The following is a 17,114-nucleotide window of genomic DNA, read 5'->3' as shown; positions in this document are numbered from 1 at the left end:
GCGTAGAGCCTATGAAACAGCATAATTAGTAGAGGCCTTCCGACGGCTTCGTATTCATGTGCACCATTGGTCCCTGGGATTCCGCAATCACTTAAATCCATTTACCAGTTATTCGCCACCTCAAATCATCCGAAGAAAACGCGTAGCAAGCTCCTTCACGGATGAATGATATCACCCAACTCTTGCATATCAATGTGAGTTTATTTGATCAGGTCCATTTGCGCGCTGTAATTATCGACGCTAAGTTCCATCAAATTGGATGTGTAGCCCGGAAAGATCGCTACAATTGCTTAATGAAGATAAGTAACTCAGTCTACATTGATGACGAGCCATTACGAAGTCTTGATTCTTTCTAGTACGCTAAAGAAAAAAATTCTAATTGCGAAACCTTTTTTCGTAATTCAAAAATCATTTGAAATCAAATCATTTTGAACATGAAATTATACTTCGGTGGAAAAGAGATCATAAATATATGCTTTAATCAACTGAACTGGTTTGCTACGCATTTACGTCAACCTCAAATACAAAGACTTAATTTCCTTATTAGCGTTATTGTAGCGTTATCGACAATCTTAAACTGACTATTAATTACGAATATATAAGTCTTCATACCTGAAAAAAATTGAATTCATAATAATTTTGTGCTTTCGTTGACAAAATTGAAAGAGATTCCAAAGGATTCTCAATATTAAACTGGAAAACTGGAATTGGACTTTTAAAAATCATAATTAAAGGCATGGCACCAGATACGTCTATCGAAGTGGACTCCAAAATATGTTTTTCCTTTTTTTTAACTGACGACATACAAAGGATTTATTTTCAGATTCAAATTGCTTATACCAGAAAGTTAAATGAGATACTTTTACGCGTTCTAAATACTCGATAAAAGTAAAATAAAGCCGTAAAATTTGATCTTTCTGCTGAAAACTGGTGAACAATAAGTAAGATTACTGCAATTTTCAAAGAAATGCGGATGATTTCTTATCCGGCCTTTTATTACAGGCTCCTTTAAGTGTGAGCAGCATATTTAGGTAGCTTGCAGCCGTGGTATATCCGGAAATGTTTAGGTTGGAGCTTAGTTAATTAATAATCAGCTTAATTAATAGTCAGTTGGGACCTTCGTATGGTATACAAATTATGCTACTATACTGAACAAAATAATGAGGTCACAAATATGTATTGGCTGTATTTAGATTGTTTAGCACAAGAATGACCAAAAATGGCATGCATCAAAAAATTAAACGTTAGCCTCCATGTATGAAAGAGAATAAAAGCATGACACGTGAAGTATTTTGAGTGGTTGCCAATTAAACTAAAGAGTTTCGAGGAACGAAATCGTGAATAAATGACTTTCCACAATTTCACACATTAAGTAAAAACAAGCTGTTTTTAAGGTCGTGGACCAAGGGGATTATTCTGTTTCCGAGTGAAAATGACCGCATTTAATAGCCGTTCGGAAAGTCTTAAAATAAACCGTTCAGTGAGTCAATCATTCCTCAAGGAAATAACAACTAAACGATAGCAATGACCCGTTCGCGTAAAGCTTTTTAAGTGAAACATTATGCAATTTAATTTAAATTGCATAACGCAAATTTAATATAAATTGCATGCTAAATTTACCTAACGGTGTAAAGGTTAGAGGTTTCATATGCAACGTCCACATAAATGTACAGTAAATGACAGACTGGCCTTGATGATAGTATTAATAAATGCCTGAGATTTGTATTAAAGTGATCCCATAACAATGACATAATCTATTTTGTAAGTAAATTAGTAAAACTAAACGAAATTAAGGCCCCCAAACTTAAGGCATTTTGCCGAAAATGTAGAATAATTCCCTTCAGCTCATTATGTGATGATGGAATTTTTTCAGCTAAATGCACAGTCGTCACGCCAGTCTCTATCTAATTAACTCACATATATCGCATAATTCTGTTTTTTTTAGGCCACTATTGCTTTTACAATGTAAAAGTATTCTTTAAAAAAGTAAAATATTCCCTTCAAAATGACTTATAACCGAGGCTTTTCACATTCCCAGGTACTTAAAAATATACTTGAAACCTTAACTTTGGGCAACTGAAAAATCTAATCGCTCCTCACATAACCTCAGCTTTGCTTACATTGATCCTAAGGAACACCAACCAATGAGCAACAGAGGTCAATATAGGGCTCAATGTTTGTCCCCATGCGTTAACCGATTGAGGGAGCCCTTGGATTGCCTTTTTCCCGGCATTGTCCTAAACTCTTGCCAGAAATGACATATGACTCTTCCGCTATATTCTTTAGACGCATGACAAATCAAAGATTGAATGCAACCTGCATAAAACCCCCAAATTGTGCGAACATCAGGGAAGTCTATAAAATAACTTGGAATGAGCTATTTCGAAGTCTATTCATTTTTAATGGAAAAACTTCAGAACATTTTGGCGAAAATATCCAAGATTGGGAGACAAGATGGCTTCGTGTAAGCTACACTTGAATGCCGTTCCGTCACTGTTTAGGAAAATAAAAAACACTTTTATCAATTTTGGTGCATCAAAATTTCTAATAAATATATATTTGTATTCAAAACAAAAATTTTAATATTGATTAATCAAAGGCATATTAAATTTAAAATATGCAGACGTAACTAATAAAAAAACAGATGAACTTGTAAAAAAGTAAAATAACGTGCGTTCCGTCACTGTTAATTTTTCCATGACCCCACTGATTGCGGTTTAAACAAGGTATTCTATATTTCTGTAATATGCGAGTCCAAAGCAATAATAATTTGCGAAAACAAGTTAAATAGGGCATAAGCTCAGAAACTACACAAATTAAAAATACCCGTTGCACTTCACCGAGTTAACAACGAAATTCCCTGCATTTTTCGTTTTACTTGAGCCTTGAAGAGACTAGGAGGCGTATAGCTCGTTTTATAATTGCCCATTAAGGGGCATCATTACGGCTCTCAGTTCATGTTCCTTGAAAATAATGAGTCAAGATTTTATTTTCAGTAAACACGTCCCTTGACAATTGCACGCTTCAATACCAAAATTTATTTCCTCAACCTCTTATTTGGAATAAACTAAGAACATTTCATCCAAGAAAAATAAAATTCAGAGACTGCCATCGACGTTCATTGCTTTCTTTTACACATTTCTGGTTTATTTAACATATATCTTCTTTCAATCGCACTGCCAAACTCTGAGCTGGGCGCCGTGACATGGATTCCCGCTGGGCATGATCGGCTAAAATCGAATTCAACCGAACCATGACACTGGCTGGGCGAACTTTGCTGCCATATGCAATGAGGTCAAGTTAAATTTATCTTCAAAAGGTTAATGAGCCTCTACATGTGAAATCTACGCAAAAAAGTTGTGAGCCCAGGCCTCTCATGTTCCTTTAAAAATTGTACTTGAAAGTGATGAGAAAATAGCAATTTGTAGAATAATGTATTAACGTGAATATCCTTTGATGCTTGATTAATTTAAAAAATATCTCTAAGTCTTTAAGCTGTTAAAGCTGATTTTTTCTTTTTAGGTTCCCTTTTTTGACTCCTTATTTACATACAAATACAAAAAACGATGCTAAGAAAACGGGGTCGCAGTTCCATCTCTGAATCAAACTATGAAGTAGGAAAGTCAACTTGGTTATAAGATTGTAACTTCAACATTATGACAAAATAAAGTTACAGGAGACAAAAGTTAAGAAATTATGGGTTAACGGATATAAATATATTGCTGATATATTAAAAAAAAACAGTACTATCCTAATGTTTTTCGAATGGAATTAAATGAAGCTTCCATGAAATGAAGAAACTTACGACTCGGATGATATGTATTTTCAAGCCAAGGGCTTTTGACTATAAACTTTGGTATTTAATATCTGAAGACACGACCATTTCAATACTTTAAAAAGATGAATATACTCATAGTGCTCCAATGCATTAATTTATGGCCTGGAAATGTCTAATCAGTTGCATAAACTTCAAAATATTTCACAGCTAATTTACTGAAACATCAAAATTCAATTAAAAATAACACCGTTGATATTATTAAACTCTTACATAGCTTCTTTCATACAAAAAAAGCATTTATTCACATAGATAACCTCCTGTTGCAACAGTAACGTTTCATTTAGCATTGGTGAATTTATTATTAAATCCAGAATTAGAATTAATAACTTTAAATATTGCGTAGGCATCTCTGACGTCCGCTTGATAGACTGATAAAAAGGAAATATGTGTTCACTTTGGGATGGACAATGAGTTAATCTCAGAGATAATTTCATCGAGTAGGCGTTAATTTCTCGTTGGTTGGCAGGCCTTCTGAGGGCAACTTTAATTAAATTTGAATGCCATACACGAGCCACCCACTTTGAAGTGCAAAACGGTGTTCAAACCCATTGTCCCCCTTCGCATGTTGAGCTAAGGCATAAAAGGTCTTTCGGAGGCGATAGAACCTAATCAAACTTTAAACGATTGACTCTTTGGTCGCGATTTTGGAAACGGGAGAAAGCCGAAGGACGATCGGTGGGGTAACGCAAAGAGAATATGGGCATCGCTTAAGGTCCGGACGTGAAATATGAATCAATATGAGCTCACCAAACGGAAGATAGGAACTTGCCTTCCCACAAAGGCTGAAATATGGACGGCGTAAGCAATAAATTCCCACAGAGAGAGCAAAGGTATCTGGTAAAGACGTCCCCAACAGGAGCATTGCTAAACGAAAAGATTTCAATGATGTCCGAATTTTTATTTTAGTTGCATAATAAACAGGAATTGATTTTAGCAAATGATGAACGGGTTATTCGAAAACATATGAGTAAGATTCAGCTGAATTTATACAAAATGTTACTAATAACTTCAGGCTTTACTTTGTGAAACCTCTCCATATTGGAAGTAAGGAAATAAAACTTTGTAAGGTTCACTGTTATTTAATTATGGGCACGACCCGGGTTTCGTAACTTGGTTACATCGTCAGGTGACTGATCTTGCATCCATCATACATTTATACACAAAGTACACAAGTGACAGTGAGGACATCTATCGGAAAGAAAAAGGACTGGTTGAAAGGGCGGGGGTGAGGGTTAAACACGGAATCTAATAGTGAGAGGGGGGGGGGGTAAGGGGAAAAGGGGCAGCCTTGATTTGGGAAGAGGGTTTTTCCTGTGAGGATTGGTATCTGGCCAGCCAGGGGAGGGCGGGGTTAAAGTGGGTGAGGAGACGAGAACTAAAGAAGGTGGCGGTGTTGGGAAAGAAAGAGAGGATTAGCGGGGTACATTGAGTTTTCTAAATCACAATAGTCCATGGAAGGTCGTTGAGTCCGGCTGTGGAAGGTGCTGATATGGGTTAATGATTTCCCCGAAGGACATGGGTCACTAGGGGAATTTTGGTAAAAGCATTGCGTAGTATTCGTTCTTGGAAATTTTTAAAGGCACACAGGTGGATAGGCACTTGAAAATTTAAAGGTTGTCACTGAAGGAGATCATTGATGGGGATGGAAAAGAGAGGGGAGTGGGAGGGGAGCACTTGTTCGTTGGCAAGGGGGGTGCTGTTCTTTAAATGTTGTATAATCTCCAACGTTTCCAGGGCATCGAGTCTCCTCCTGTTTCCTTCTGAGTGTAGGATGTCCGGCTTAAAGTCTTTTTTGTGTTTGTCATGTAATAGATGATTGGCGAAGTTGGATTGATCTTTGTTCTTTCTGAAGCAGTTGCGATGCTCACTCACTCTGATCTGAACACTCCTCTCGGTTCTGCCGATGTATTTCATACCACAATCGTCGCACTTTAGGCCGTAAATTCCACTTCTTCTTTCTGGTGGGAAACGATCTTTGCAGTTGGGTAACAATGTTTTTAGAGTTGAGGGGGTGAATTGGCAATTCTGTATTTATCTATCGGGAAGCAGGAGGCAGCAGAATGAGACATTTTTCCTAGGAAGGGAATCCTGCAGCAATATTTTGCAGTGTTGATGGGGGAGAGAGAGGACACCATTGATAAGGCCTGTTTCTTCCGCACTTTATTGAGGATGTTATCAATTACTGCTGGTTGATAGCCATTAACCTTTGCAATGTGCTGAATTAATCAGTCACTTGTGTACTTTGTGTATAAATGAATGATGCATGCAAGATCAGTCACCCGACGATGTAACCAAGTTACGAAACCCGGGTCGTGCCAATAATTAAACAACAGTAAACCTTACAAAGTTTTATTTCCTGATTTTATACAGTAAATTATTGTTTCAATCGATTTTTTCTAACGATTCGTATTTCCCTAAAGATCTCGTTTCTATCTTCACGATTAGACAATACTAAGAAGTTTTGCCAATTTTATTTTGATGAGGTAAGAGTAACCGGATGGCTTTCAGTCTTTTGATAAAATTATTAACATCGCGGGAAATTTGAGAAATTGTGCGCTACTGTACTGTAAGGGCCAAATATAAAAAACGTCGATGTAATCCATGGGAAAGAATCATTGGAACCAAATAGTGAAGAAAGGAGGTAAAAATTTCCTTTAATAACCACAGATGAGAAAAGATATTCCTGGAATTTATTGAAGATGCCAGAATGACGCCTGCATTATCTTAAATTCTTCCAACTACCTAATAAAAGAGCACAAAAAGGTTGCATGATTGTAATTTATATACTAGATAACAGATCCATTCATCCAGTGATCCGTATTAAAGCTCATTAAAAAGGAATACCTTTTTAGAACGCTCCATACTTCCAGTTTAGATGATCCGAGATAATTTTGGCTTAATGCTCCTAATGTCCACGCTTAATTGACGTGAACTGCAGGATAAAGTATTCTTAATGTGAAAAGGTAATGTTAGCAGGATGCATTGGTTGTGTAATCATATCTTGGGCTCAGCCAAATTAAGTTTATAAGAGAAGAGAATGTCTTTAAAAAATAAAAATAACGCCTTGAAAATTTCTCTTTCTCTCTAGTGTACTTGGCATATTTTGTAAGGAATCAATCATTGCTCTCCTTTTGCGACTCAAATTTTGGTTTTTGCTTTTTCAAAATGCCGTGAAATAAGCCATAGCAGAAAAAAATTGTGGTAATGTTGTTTTAAAATTTTGGCACTAATTTATATAAAGCATGATACTAATTTTCAAACGCCTTGATTTGCAGTTCAATTATTGTGTTAAACTTTTTTTCCCTCTCAAATTCTTAGAAAACAGTCTATGTCTTCACTTCGAGTCCATTTTTTGATATTTTGAATGAATTTAAAAGGAAAAAAAAACTTGACAGAATATTTTACTGATATCTTGGAAGTAATGCATTTCGAAATCGCAACATTCAGGACTAATTTTAAAGTTTTAGGCGTATATGGAGTATTTCTAAGTAGACTCCGATAGAAGGTGGAAGGAATTCTAAAGAGACTTCGATAAAAATTGCTAGCCTCTTGCTTTAAACGAGAAGCGACATTGGAAATAAATGAAAAATAGTTTAGGTTTGTGATCAAAATGCCTTTCTGGCTAGAGAAGCACATGTTAAAGCCAATCTGGCCTTTAAAATATTTCACAGTAAGGGTAGAAAAACTCGGGAAAGTATGTATTTAGGAAAGACTTTACACTTTCCCGGCGAACAACAGGTAAAAACTCTTCTCGGGATACCGCGCGGGTAAGATTATATGAGAGCCCCTATAATATAATCATACCCGCGCGGGATCCCTTAAAGGGGCTCTCATATAATCTTACCCGCGCGGTATCCCGAGAAGAGTTTTTACATGTTTTTAAGAAGTCTTTACCGGTAGGTAAAATTGACAGTGACACAGCTACGAAAGAAGACATTGATCTACACCTACATGCTACCCCGCATGCCGCCTCAAAAGGCGTATGGCGGGTGTGTATTAGGACACCTGCCGTTCACACACAAAAAGGGAAAGCTCTTCAGCGAAATTCTACCTCCCCAAAAATTTAGAGGGAAAATAGGTTGTAAATCAAAAATTATGGCAATCTTACAAAAAGACTTTAATTCACACGACCTGTTCCAATATATTTCACATTTTTGTCGTTTTTTTGCAAATTTCCCTAAGTTTTAATTCACAGTATGCTAAACATCCACCATATTAAGCCTATATCATTTCTGTCGATTAATGGCTACCCGATACGTACATTTTTATCTTCTCTCAAGGCTGCTATACATTAATACTAGGGGAGACTAGGGATGACTGGGACACATTTTGGAATACAATTTTTTGTGAAAAGTATTAGCGGCTTAAATCAATTTTTTTGACACTTAGTTGCCTTGACCCTTCAAAATTCCATACAAAATTCCTCGAGAAATTAGAATGGCTGAGTACTATGGAATTTAGCATTTTCTGACCTTATAACATTTGTCTCAGTCCTCCCTCACTCCGGGAGAAATGGGACGGTTAAGTGGGAGGAATGGGACACTAATGTATGTGTGCAAAAATGGTAATAAAATAAATGCTCGATTAAAAATACGTAAATCATAGATATTTTAGTTATTTTTGATCATATTTATACGATTTATTGTAGCAGCAGTAATTGTAAATAAAGATTTCACTCTTTCAATGCCTTTAATCAAAATTGGAGAAATGAGTTTCAGATAATATCTTTTTTTTAATGAAACTAATGTCTTCTTGTTGAGGGAAGAGGAATTTTCAATTGGCTCCCCTTTTTCGCATGAATTATGCATAATATCCATCATCATACTCATTACTATCAACTTTCCTATGTGTAGTAAAAAAGAGAAAAGCCTTTCCACATGTCAAACTACTTTGGAGAAGTATACTGTCCTTGTATCTGGGAGCAAACGCTTTCATTAGATATCTTGATAATGCAGATTTTTATGATTTCTTTACTCTTGTTACCTCTCTCACATATTTTGCCTTCATCACAAACCATCTTCACAGCTTCCAGAATGGTACAATTTGGCACTTGTACCACATCTGAATTTTTTCACTACCACCATTATGGATTACTTACTAGGCATAAGTACCTAATACTAAAAATTGAAATACCTTATAAAATAAAACTTTAAAAAAATAATAGTTCTTGGAAGGAGTGGGGCACTATCCCATTCCTTCCACATATCTGATGTCCCAGACCTCCCTTAAGGGCCATTTTGTACTTCACATGTATTATTAGGTTTTGAAAAACAACTCAATGTCATTCATATTATCAGTTATAAACCAAAAGGACATACATTTTCATCAGTGCTTCCAGCGAAAGAAAGTCATAATTAAAGTGATAGAAATTTACAGTTTAATCATCTCACCTAAGTTTCCAAATTGGTGTGAAAACCAATATCCTCTTCTTAATTTACAATCAGAGATGTGAGCTAGGAGCCATTTTACGAGGAAATGCAGCTACTGCTTCTCATACATGTGAGTAAATCAAGAGCTAAAAAACCTAAATCAAGAGAGAGAAATTTGAACTACCCCACACCTCCCACAGTCCCATTCCTCCCTAGTTTCCCCTACCCCGCCGGGCATTGAAATTGGTCTTTGGTTAGGATATCAGCCGTTAACACATAAAAAATGAAATTCTTCTACGAAATTCCGCCAAATATTTTAATGAAGTCCTTTATGGTTCGGAGGAAAAACGAATTTCGAAACTGTTCGGGAATATTTCTCTCTTAATTTATCATTTCCCTTGGACCTGGAATTGGGCTGGAGTTATTATATAATTTTCTGCGTATAGCTGTCAAAAATATCAATTCATAAGTTGATCAAGCAATTTAAGCCTAGCGAGCAGCTTCCGTTTCTCTAACAGCACCCAGCTTAATTCATTTAGCATCTTTGTAACGCTATCTGTAAGCCCGTAGACGTGTTTGACGAATCATGCAGCATTCCTTTTTATTTTATTAAGTTTACGGAGTTTTATTGAGTACCTAATACCGGTATTTACCTCAAATATGTGCAGAATATCAACATCAAAATGTATATTCTCCCCAGCTAAGGTGAACGTCCAAACATGTTTTGTGTACAAAATGTACAATCAAAAAAAAAATCGTCAGATGGGATTCGGAGTTCATATTTTCAGTTAATGGCACGAGACTTATAATTCAATACGGATTAAGTATCTACTTGTTTAAATCGTTCATATTTAGCGACTAAATAAGATGCATTTATGCATTAGAAAATTCACAACCTGCTGTGATACGGGTTGCATAACCACGGACCATATTCAACGACGGATCACGTCAATCGACGTGGAAAATAAATTACCCAATTATACCGAAAAAATTTAAAATTTTAGTTTGGTGATACTGGCTGTTCATTACATCCAATTTCAAACATGTTGGCGAGAAAAAAAAAATCCGCATTTTTGGATCATACGGCACCTGAACAGCCGCAAAGTGTTAAGCCTTTCTGTGAAGGATTCCATACGCTCGCTGAATACCTACTCAAGGTGTGGCCGGCCGAAAGAGAAATAGCACCGATAATAAATGACGTGAAAAACTGTGCGTAAAATTGTTGGCACAAGAGAAGCCAGCTCGTGCTATTTCTTTTAAGTAAAGTGACAACATTGAAAACACTGTTTAAAAGTAAGTAAAATAATTTTTTTCACCACTTTTTCATTGCGAATAGGGGCTATACCATTTTGTAACGACCAACATTTTACAATGAAAATACACCCGAAATCAATTCAAAATCTGTGAAACTCTCACTAAATTAAATTGTCATATTAATGAACAATAACATTTTCAACCTATTTAAAAATTGCAATTGTGTCAGTAGGTACTTAATCTGTAATATTTTCCTAGAAAACTGAAAAAGGCGGTTCTTTGCGGAGGAAATTGAACTCTATATACTTCTGCTACCTTTGCAACTCTGCTATTACTTTCCAATTAATATCTACGGTAGACATCCACCTTTGGGATAAGACTTCCATTCGCTTTTACGATTATTAACGTTATTTATTCGCTTAATCTACTAAGATTGATCCTTTATAAAAATTCGTAATCGTAGATTAAGCATCCCTTAAAAATGAATTTATTTTTTGTTTCACAGCTGTAGTTTTAACCATTCAAGCGTGTTGTTGTTTCATTATAACATGGTTTTTCATGAAGAATTTTGATAAAATTACATTATTCTGAAAGAGAAAAATCCCATTGGAGTTACTCATCCCAGTCTGCTTCGACCGAAGGGAATCATGAACCAGAGCTTCTCATTGGACATAGGTTTAAATGCCTAGGTTATCTAATCCATTGGCTACGAAAGCATGCAAACGTGTCTCTTCCTTTCAAACGAATCAAGCAGCCCTTGGCGCAACTCTCCCGGTAGGAAAATTTTTAGCAAAAATACAAGTTTATACAGAATAAGTTAATAAATTTTCGTTGCTAAAACTCCAAATTTCACCAACTGTGGACCATCGATACCGACAGTGCTTTTAAATCTTCTGTGAGTCTTGAAATAACGAAAAAAGTTTAGTTATATTTTGCTACAATGGTCAGCGCTAGTAAATTTATTGTTAAGTTCCTTTCTAGGATATTAATTTTGTAAGAGTGATGTGAAACCTCATCTCAATACATCAAAAAATTACTGATAGGAGACGAGGTAGGCGTGGTGGCTAGAGGTCGCCTTCCCATTCCTTGGGCTCGTGTTCAAATACCGTATGCGGCGGAGATATCTCAGAGAATACCTGATCCGTGCTTGATTGCGTTGCGGTGGGTGCTCCAAGTACAGCATTCCGTCCGTCGGGTGGGACGTAAGGCCTTGGTCCACTTGGCGCGTTTCCTTTAGGAGTTTGCTAATTCCGACGACGGGTTTCTATCTACCCTTTATTCCCTACCCTCCTCTCATGGCGCAAATGTCGGTCGCCTCTCCCTTACGAGTTACTAACAAAATAGCGTTCCAATTGGAGCTGCCATTTTGCGTTCGTAGAAAACCGTAACTTCTTTTATACCCATTCGGATGAAAAAATTGTTAATGTAAGTTTGACTTATGGATAAAATTAAGGAAACTTAGAAATGAATGCCCAGTTCACCATGGCATACCTGATTTAGTGTTTGCCATAATGCATCACTTTACTGATAAAGAACAAGCGTAGCTCGACTTTTGAAAGAATAGTGGTCTCGTTTAATGCACTATCATCTTGTATGTATGTTGGAGAGAGCCGTAAACGATTACCACATCCGTTAAGTAGTCAAGCCACACTCGAATACACATTGAAAGGAGTGCTTTAGTATTCCCAGCGAGAATATCTCGCCAACGGTAGAGGGCGTAAAAGACCACGTTAACAGTCTCTCCATGCTCCAACCGCACAGCCCCTGAGGGTTATTCCAGAGACAATTGAAATTGCCCGACTACAATAGCGCCAAAGCTGTTTAATCAATACCAAGAAGTGGTCGACGTCCAGTTCCACTTAAAATTTCATTCGTCGTTGAACAAGTGAAAAACGTGACCCCGGGGACATTTAGATGGAGCATTTCCAGGGAGGCAAGTTTAGAACGGAAATATAGGGCAAGCGTGGAAGACGGGTGATTAGAGGTACGATCAAGTCAACAAAAACCTCAGAGAAAAAGGGAGGGCTTGGAGAAAAATATACGTGCGCATAAAACTGTAATCTACCTGTATATATAAAAGGGATGTCTGTTAGTCTGCCCGCAATTCATTTCCATATGGCTGAATGAGTTGCGCCCACAGGTGGTACTTAGATGCATCTCGTACTCCTGAAGCCCGTAGTGCTACTTTCGGTTGCGTCCGACGCGTCCTTTGTCGACAGTCGTTTTCTTATTAACGGACTCTGTAAATGCGCTTAGCGCCACCTAGCAACAACTTCCTTCCCTCTTCTTACTCTCCCTCCTTCCGATAGCATCCCCAAGAACTCTGTCATGTTTTTAAATCTTAGTTCACGCTGTGTACGAAATGAAGGCCGATTTGGCGAATTCAAGTTCAACACTGCCTTCTCTTGCAACTTCACCGTTCTTAGGAAAAATGGTCCTCGAATGACCTTGCTGTCCTTTAATTTTTTCCGCGAATTTCGACAAATCGCGTTTCTTTTTGCGTTCTTTCATGTTTTACCACTGAAAAGCCAATATAACCATGCACTCCAAGTCTTAAGTTTCCTCTTCTGTGGGTACTATCCTTTCCGAGTAACGCGGGGTGGCCGGCCAGTATCTAATAATAAGAGTGTCAATCAGTGACGGAGGGCTAACGCTATGAAAAGATTAAATGGCAGGCATTCTATAAATATAATTTAAAAAATGCATCGAGTGCATAAAAATAATGTTTTCGACACTGCAAATTCAATGAGATATTGCTGAGTGCACATAGATCGAAATTGGAAAGGTTCGCATATTGTGTTTCCAGAAAAATTTCAACTCATATATAATTGACAAAATCTCTGTGCTATTGGTTTAATTACGAACGTCCAACAGTAAACTTTGGTTAGCGTCAGTAAATGTTCTTTGTTTATAAAAAAAAGGAAAGCCAACCAAGGTATCACTCAATTGGAAAGTTTTGCTATGACTTTATTATGCCCATGTTCGTTCCATTCGCCTCATTTTTCACTGATAATCAAACGGCTAAATCATTTTAAATAGGCATGTCAGTAAACGTTGCCCAGGATAAATAAACGTACCTCCTTCGCTAAAGTAGAAGGATAATCAAGGTGTTAATCACTTTTAGTCTGATATCAGGAGGTCTCCTCAACACCTATTTATTTGATACATGGAAATATGAAATTCTTAATTACAAGAAATCCATCTAAGATAATCGAAAGAAATTGGTTAATGGGAGCTTTCGGGAAAAATATCATACTTTATTCCATTAATGATTGAAACCGGCCTCCTGTATTAGATTTATACTCATAATGCGAAACAAAAGAACCGATTCAATTACTAATTTAAACATTCACTACGGTGTGACTCTTGCTTATCTCCATCTCTATAGCTGCGTATTTTCTTTCATCGTAATTGTAGACCTGGGGACTTTGCCCACGGATATTTTCCCCAATAAAATGATGTGTAAAATGACGTCACAACAATCGTCTATCAGAGCATGTGGTTTCCATATATTTCCCCACCACCAAAGTTAAGCTTCAATGTCTTCTGAAAGCATCAAAATCCAATAACTTGTTTTTAAATTAATCAAAATTCCTCAAAACGATAGAAATTTTTTTAAATATAATAATCTCATCATCATCATAACTGGTTAACAATCCTAATGATGGCTTGACGCAGTTCTCCACTCAATTATCCTATCAGCGTGTCTTTTCAAACCTACGTATTTCTTCTCTATCTACATCCTTCTTTAGCTGTTCAATATATTTCATTCGAGGTCCTTCTTTTCCATTCTTGCCATCTACTTGTTCCTCGAAGATTTATCTTCATCACGCCATCATGTCTCAAAATGTGGCCTATAAGGATGCTCCGTCTTCTAGTCAAGGTTTTTCTGAGGCTTCTTTCCTCTCCTGCTCTTCTTAGTACTTCCTCATTACTTCGTCGGTCGATCCATTTTATCCTCATCATTGTTCTTTAGCTCCACATTTAGAAGGCCTATTCCTGTGATTTCTCCGTGGCTGTCATTGTCCATTGCCTCAGTTCCGTGGAGAGACATACTCCAAGTGTAAGTTATGATTAACTGAATCCTTACCTCTACGTCTAAATTTCGCGCTGAAAGTAAATGCCGATTTTGTTAGAATGCTCTCTTCACCTGGCTTATTCTGCAGAAAAATCTCACACGTAACAGAATCCGAATGGTGGAAAAGAGATCTAACGATTTGATCGTTGGATTATTCTTCATCATAGAATGATCCTCCAAAATCGTAAGAACATTAATAGCTTTGCTTGGTTTCGCTATTCAGTTGGGCCCTCTTCGCTTCCATAGCGTTAAGGTGTTATTCCCCGTCCCCTCCCTTCCGCACCTATCCTATCCCAGAGGCGTCGACGGGCTCCTATCGTGGCGGCGCCTTTTTCCTTTTCCCTTCCTCTCCAGCCCCTCCCCGGGTGATCGGGCGTATAAGTCTCTGACTTGGTTCCCGGCCCCAGTGTGTTGTATCCCTGAAGGGTTCTCCTCATACTCTCTGATGGAAAAGGGAATATTTCAAAACCTACACTACTTGAAGTGGTATGACCTTTAAGAACTTCTGAGTTTCGAGTTCTGATGCATTTGTCTTTATGACCAAAATCACGTTTGTATATGTTTAGTTTATTTTCTGTTTACAATTTCATTTGTTGTTTGTTTTATTTATTTGTGAGCATGTTTGTTTTTATTTTTATTTCTTTTATTTCTTTGTTTGAGACGATGCTATGATAATGGAAAAGATAAATAATGGATTGCTAAGGGAGAGCCATCTTGAAGTGGATGTAAAGGAAGATTGAGATTAAAACACAGTGTTAAGTGATATATATATTGAATTTAATCGCTGTGATACGTTAACTTGGCGACCGCGACAGGACAAAAGTATTAGAAGATGGCTGAAATTAAGGAGATGAAAGTACTTTTCAAGGGTTTAACCATAGTTCAGCTGAAGGAACAGCTTAATGGCTTTGGTTTTTCTACAAGGGCCACAAAGACAGATTTGTCTCTGAGGCTGGAAGACCATCTGAGGAAAGAAAATAGAGATACTGACAGCTTCTACGTAGAAAAGGAGCAGCAACTATCATCGGACAATGAGGAAGTAGATAATATATATACATAGTAGATAATATAAAGATAAATAATGGATTGTTAAGGAGAGAGCCATTTGATAATGGATGTAAAGGAAGATTGAGAAAAAAACAGTGTCAAGTGATATTTACCTTGAGTCTAATCGCTGCGATACGTTAGTTCATCGGGAATTACCTCGTAAAGGAAGGGTAGGCACGAGGAAGGGTAGGTGGAGAATAGATCAATATCGTCATCACCCGTCTCTCGTTCGGCAGATATAAAGGGAATCATCTTACACCTACTTACGCACGCGAGGAAAACAATATTAAAGGTTCGAGTGGTCGGAGTTCGCGTAGAGATTGGGGCTCCTCAGAGAAGTGCCTCAAGAAGTTGATATTTGAAATCAGATCCTTGAAATAATAGAAGAGGTAACATGCATTTATATAAACAAAATTTTCCATCACATTCTCATCCGAAAATATACCACTGGAAAGATTGAAACTCATATCGTATTTTCAGAGAAAAAGTAAACATTCAAAATAAGAACGGTTCTTTGAGGAAATTGTAACTTTGCCGTGCGCGCACGTAATTTAGATTGTTTAAGAATATGGTTTCAGCACAGAGTGGCGAAATACATTTTCATTCGCAAGAAATCCTTAAATATCTCCTGCATATTCTGCATCTTTCCAGTTAATGGGCGTATTTTTTTGCATCCACAAAAACATTAGATTAAACAAAAGTACGTTTTGGATAGCTTTTCCTACTCCTTTTTCCAGTAGACATATTCCTGCGGTGAGTCTTTGTTCGGAAAGGATATATTAACCAACATCCTTAGGTTTTTCCTACAAATTTATATATGTTCTTATCTTCTTGTACTTTCATACAATCAATTTTTCCATCCTTATGACTGTTTGCGAAGATTGTCACGTATAATTTTATTTGAATATGCAAAAACTTTGTGAATATTTAGCGTGATGAAAATATCAGGGGCTTTGATGGAACATGGGGACTTCATTGTTTCAATCTCACCACAATTGAGGTGTTCCGTTCCATTAATACTAATAGTAATATATTTCCATAATTATAATACCTCATGAATTTTCTTAGAGTTTTATTCATACACGTATGCATATCTGAGCCGCGAAATTCATTTATGATTTGCCTTTCTTTTAAACTTATATTGCTTTCAATCAACATACAAGTGCTCGGTTTTTCAGAAACCTTGACAATAAACACATATGTAAGACGCATCGCAAAAACATTATCATACCGAAGATAAAACATAGCTACCTGATCACAAAAATTCCTGAGTAACTAGCAAACAGATGCTGTGACTGAAGTCTAAGTTAGCGGAATGAAATAGCATAGCAATTAGCTAGTTTTTCTATGGAAAATATCGACAGAAAAATATAATCTCTCAGAAAAAAAAACTAAAATTAATTTTTTTATCACCTTAAAGTACATTAATGATATGATGGTTTGTCAAAAAGTTCAATTTGCCACAGCATAATTGAAAAAGCAATCTCCAGCTGTTAGCCCTAAGCATATAAGAATGAAAACAATTGAT

General features: G+C 36.8%; 1 long non-coding RNA gene across 2 annotated transcripts in view; it reads right to left on the bottom strand.

Moving 5' to 3' along the window:
• Positions 1–2,457: 2,457 nt before the first annotated feature.
• The window catches only part of LOC124165425, a 134,127-nt gene continuing 119,470 nt past the window's right edge, over positions 2,458–17,114 (bottom strand). For both annotated transcript variants that reach the window (XR_006866227.1, XR_006866226.1), the window contains exon 3: positions 2,458–2,493. This is a non-coding gene — a long non-coding RNA (uncharacterized LOC124165425). The remainder of the gene's footprint in view (positions 2,494–17,114) is intronic.

This window comes from Ischnura elegans, chromosome 9 (genome assembly GCF_921293095.1).
Source record: "Ischnura elegans chromosome 9, ioIscEleg1.1, whole genome shotgun sequence".
NCBI lineage: Eukaryota > Metazoa > Arthropoda > Insecta > Odonata > Coenagrionidae > Ischnura > Ischnura elegans.
Note: the sequence above shows the minus strand (reverse complement) of the source record. Positions and strands in the feature narration are given on the sequence as shown.